General features: G+C 37.4%; 1 non-coding gene across 1 annotated transcript; it reads right to left on the bottom strand.

The window, feature by feature from the left end:
* Positions 1-800: 800 nt before the first annotated feature.
* On the bottom strand, positions 801-907 carry LOC128296237 (small nucleolar RNA R71). The gene has a single exon (XR_008286786.1). It is a non-coding gene; the product is annotated as a small nucleolar RNA R71 (small nucleolar RNA).
* Positions 908-5775: the final 4868 nt, after the last annotated feature.

The following is a 5775-nucleotide window of genomic DNA, read 5'->3' as shown; positions in this document are numbered from 1 at the left end:
AGGGGGGGAATGCTACTCTCTCACACACATTTTTTTTTCATTCTTTTCTTACCCATGCTTATTTGTTTATTATTTCTCCTAATGCCCAACAAAACATGTTTCATGACATGTTTAGCCCATATCTCTTTGTCATGGCCGCCATCACTTGTAAAGGGAATTTGACATGCAAGTCCATTATTTTGCATGCATGCTTTAATTAGTCATCACACATTTCCTATCGTACTTTCAAAGTTCACTACTAAGTCCTTTCTAGTGGAATTCACCTTTATAACACTAAATCAATCATCATAAAATGTCATACATGAGCACACACATATTATAGGCATCAAAATAAATTTTTAATTATTTTTATGCCTCGGTTTTATGGTCCCGAGACCACATTCCGACTAGGGTCAATTTTGGGCTGTCACAGCTGTTAATCAGAATCCTGCTCCGCGCACTATGTATGATTATGCTAAACCTTCTTCAATAGGAATTGTATCAAGCATAGTTAGACCGGCTGTACCCACAAATACTTTTGAACTGAAACCTAACACAATTCAAATGATACAACAGTTTTTTCAGTTTGATGGTTTGCAGGACGAGGATCCCAACGCTCACTTGGCAAACTTTTTGGAACTATGTGATACATTTAAAATTAATGGTGTTTCTGATGACGCCATTCGTCTTCGATTATTCTCTTTTTCATTGAGAAACAAAGCTAAACAGTGGTTGACCTCATTGCCACGGGGGTCAATCACTACTTGGGAACAAATGACCGAAAATTTTTTATTAGAATATTTTCGCCGACTAAAATGGCTAAATTATGTAATAATATCTCTTCTTTTGTGCAGATGGATTTAGAAACACTCTACGATGCATGGGGGAGATACAAGGACCTCTTGAGAAGATGCCTTCACCATGGGTTACCACTCTGGCTTCAGGTTCAAACATTTCATAATAGCCTGAATCCTTTGACTCGATAGATGATCAACGCAGCTGCTGGCGAAACTATTAATAATAAGACACCTGAAGATGCTTATGAATTTATAGAAGAGATGTCACTGAATAATTATCAGTGGCAAGTTAAGAGGACAAAGCCAACAAAAGTAGCTGGCGCTTATAACATCGATTCGGTCACCATGCTCTCTAATCAGGTAGAACTTTTGAATAAGAAAATTGACGATTTCCTTAGTTCTTCACAGGTTCACCTAGTAATGTAGTGCGAAGCAAGTGGAGGTGGATCGAGCAATCCAAATTACCCAACCTATGGCCACAACATGGAGAATAAGCAATTAAATTACAAGGATAATAATCCTCGACCTCAAAACAATCCTTATAGTAATACTTACAATGCAGGTTAGAGGAACCACCCAAATTTCTCATGGGGAGGCCAAGGAAATCAACAACCACCACCACCTCCAGGCTTCCAACAACCACCCTACCAATAAGAGAAAAAGCTAAACCTTAAGGAGATGCTAACAAAATTCATCTTGGTGTCAGAAACTCGTTTTCAGAATACTGAGACGGCACTTAAAAATTAACAAGCGTCGATCCAAGGGCTCGAAACTCAGATAGGTCAGCTTGCTAAATTGATATCTGAACGACCACAAGGTAGCTTACCGAGTAACACTAAATCTAACCTAAGGGAGCAAATCAATGCAATTACCATTCAATGTGAGGAAGAGTTAGTTGCACCTGAACCAAAATAGAGGCAAGAAACTGTGGTAAGTAAAGGTAAGGGTGAGGTGGACCACAATGACCAGAAATCGGTAACTAAAGAGTACAAACCTCGTGTGCCATGCCCAAACGTGACAAGGAAAGACCACACAGAAGAACAATTCGGTAAATTACTTAAATTATTAAAGAAGTTACATATTAACTTACCGTTTATTAAAGCTCTTTCGTAGATGCCAAACGTAGTCAAATTCTTAAAGGAGCTTTTAACAAAGCGGAAGTTGGATGAGGCATCGCATGTGGCAGCCATACTATAGAATAAGCTGGCTAACAAATTAAAAGATCCAGGGAGTTTTACGATTTCCTGTTTAATTGGTAGCCTAGACGTAAATAATGCTTTGGCTGATTTAGGGGCTAGTATCAATGTCATGCCTTATAAAATGTTTAAACAACTAGGTCTTGGGAAACCCAAACAAACTAGGATGAGTATTAAATTAGCCGATAAAATAATTAGATTCCCTAGGGGTATTATTGAAGATGTACTCGTTAAAATTGACAAATTTATATTCCCAGTTGATTTCGTTGTTCTAGACATAGAAGAGGATAGTAATGTCCCTTTAATTTGAGGAAGGCCCTTTTTAGCAACCGCTAGAACAATAATTGATGTTGGCACAGGTGAACTCACACTTCGTGTGGGAGACGAAACAATCACCCTTCAAGCTCGTAATTCGAGTAACACATCGAAAATGGAAGGTGGTTGTATAAATCATTCTACTAAAATTGACCATGTGGTGCAACCTACTTTGCAGGAAATAAGTTCAAAAAACCTACACGAGCCATGTTCATGCAACAAAAAAGGACTTATCTATGAAGAATGAAGGCTACAAATTAAGGAACTAGATGAATGGTAGACACAAAAATCGAGAACACCCGATAAACCGAAACCAAGCCAGGACGAGCTCAATACATCACCAAATCAACTTAAGGTTGGAGACAAAGTACTATTAGATGTAGCAGATCCTCGCATTACCACTTTTGAACCTAATGAAGAAATTCCTCTCACAGTACTCAGTATTTTCCCATATGGTACAGTCGAGGTAATTCACCCCAAATTCAAAACTTTTAAGGTAAACAATACTCGTCTTAAACCTTATATTGATAAAGTTGATAGCAGGGATGAGGAGTGTAAACTCCTTGAGCCACCATGATCACACACCAGAGAGGTAAGTCAGGCTTAGACTATAAATAAGCGCTTCTCGGGAGGCAACTTGAGCACTAACAGTAATGATTTATTTAAATTCTAGTTTTTCACATTTAACCTACTAATTGAGCCTTGAAACACAGGGTTTTCCCAACCACACGGCCAGACACACGGGCGTGCCGTAGGCCATACACATACCACGGGATGCAACACGGCCGTGCGATACGACCATGTGAAAACAGAGCAAAAATGTTTCCCCAACATGGGATCCGATAAAGCTGCCACGGCCGTGCGACATGACCTTGGGCAATCGTACCAAATTAACGCGGGCAAGTGACACGACTGTGCCCACCGACCATGGTCAAGCCTGTCAAAATAATACGGGCGTGTGCCTGCATACACGGGTGTGGAAGAAGTGAACAAAGATTGACACGGCCGTGCAACATGGCCGTGTACACCAATGCGCTCAATTTCGAAAACCACGAAACACATGGGCTGAAATGAAGGCACACGGGTGTGTGCCACGGCCGTGTGCCCCAATTTCTCTATAAACAACTATTATTTATTTTACTTTTATGTTTATATTTTTTTGAAATTACTTTTTATTTCCTTTTAATACTATTTTATCCTGAGTTTTTATAATTTTTATTTTCGACTATTTCATTACGAGTAATTATGCTCCATTATATTTCCTAAAGAGTTCCTGGTTTTATAACAGTCATAAAGAGCTCCAAAGCTCATCATCAAATAGGAACTAAAAACTCCAATGTCAAAGGACTTATGGACTAATGAACCTCTACCACCACCAGAGTATCCTCCTCCACTCTCATCATTGCCTTGGCTGATTATTCTCCATAACTCCAATTCAAGGAGTTCATTCATCGTTCAGGAAGTTTCACTTCTCTCCCTATCTTATGATTATTTATCTATATTTTTCAATATATCTATCTTTGTACATTGAGGGCAATGCACATCTTAAGTGTGGGGGGTCTTTCATATCATCATTAGAAATCCCTAAATTTTGTCTTGTTCTCACGTGAATCACTCATACCACTATTAGAATGAATTTTAATTAATTTATGATTTTTATTGATATGTCTTGAATTAAAACATAGGCATTTATACATGGATTGTTTAAACTTTAAGACATTAGGGAATCAAGCATGATAAGTTGATTTTTAAAGAATTATAAACTTTTAGGTTGTTTCCCTAAGTTTAGGTATTATCGTGAGTTGAAATTCACAAGTTTAAGCATTAAAAAGCCATAATTTTTGTGAGATCTTGAGCCTTTAGAGTATCTATTATTTCTTTCATGCTCACTTTTATTGTTGCTTTGAGTGTGTCATTATTGATTTGTTATTCTAGAACTTGCTTGATTATGCATGTCAAGACCACACCATTTGATTTGATATGTCAAGATGATAAAGGCACTTAGGTTTAACCCATTCACTCCACAAAAGCCTACCTTCATAATTGACCCTTAGCGAACCCCTTTGAGCCTAACAAGCCATTAATTGATTTACCTTCAATATTAACCCATAACCTATTATTGTTGAAATCCCCTAATTTGATCCCTATTTTTGTCGAGATTTGATTTGTACTAAATTCTTAGCTATGTTTTGTTCTTCTAAATATTTGACTAAAAAAATTTACTTCAATACATATTAGTAGTAATTTGTTGTTTTTGAACTTGAGTGTTAATTCCATATTCTGAGAAGAAGCTCACTTGTATTCAACTGATGACTAGTTATTTTCTTAGCTAGGTAATTTTTCAATTCAATCTCAATTCTAACCTTTTCCTTCAGCTTGTGACCACACCACCTAACCAAATCCATATTACAACCCTCTAAAGACCTTTTTGATTGATGTATCAGCTCAATATATAGTGGTGGAGATTTGATTTTCAAGCAAGTCTATAGTAATAACTTTTCATATTGACTAATAAGTGCTTTAATTGATGTCCTTAAACACCTAGAGTAATTTGAGTGAATCTTTAGTGAGGATGTTAAAATCTGTGATATTTTGATCAAAGGTAATCACTTAGATAAGGGGAGACACCTATGTTTTCGTGATAAAATACTCAACTTGGAATGTTTGAAACTTTGATGTACTTTTAGTTGAATTTTCAGTGTATAAATAATTATGGATTATTTTGAGATATTATTGATATGGATTATATGTTGAGAAGAATTTATTTTGATTGTGAGTTGAGGATTTTGCTTGAGGACAAGCAAACGCTTAAGTGTGGGGGTATTTGATAAACTATAATTTATAAATGTTTTTATCCCATGCTTAGCACATTTATGGATGGTTTCTCCTTAGAATTTGTGAATTCGATGCTCCTAATTCTTTAATTTCATGTTTTATACTTAGGTGGGCATAGAAGAGTAAAAAGAGCGAGAAACAGGCCGAAAATGCAGAAAATGGACCCACATGGGAAATCAACACGGCCTAGACTTCCTCACACAGGCATGTCGTATGGCCATGTCCCTTTGGCAGGATCGAAGCATGACTTACATGGGTAGACTACACGACCGTGCCTATTCAATAGCCTTGACCACGGGCTGGAGTAATCGCACATGGGCGTGTTACACGGGCGTGTCCCTACCGAGCCCAAGTATAACTCTATTCGGAAAAGGCCAATTTTGAGGGCTCTTAGGCATTCTAAAGCCTATTTCAAACCTGAGGAGACACTTAGGAAAGGCACACAGAGTAGGAGTCAAGGAATTACTCAAGGGAAGCCGATTGGTCCATCTGAGAAGCCAGATTCATCATCAAGACTGAAGATCTCCATTTAATTTCCATTCAGGGGTTTTTAGGTTTTGTTTATGTTTTGTATTCATTATTCTTCTGAGTTGTTTTCTTCTATAATTATGAAATAAACCCCCTAAATACCTAAGGGGAATGAAACCTAAAGC

The sequence above is a fragment of the Gossypium arboreum genome, chromosome 7 (genome assembly GCF_025698485.1).
Source record: "Gossypium arboreum isolate Shixiya-1 chromosome 7, ASM2569848v2, whole genome shotgun sequence".
In the NCBI taxonomy this organism is placed as follows: Eukaryota; Viridiplantae; Streptophyta; class Magnoliopsida; order Malvales; family Malvaceae; genus Gossypium; species Gossypium arboreum.
Note: the sequence above shows the minus strand (reverse complement) of the source record. Positions and strands in the feature narration are given on the sequence as shown.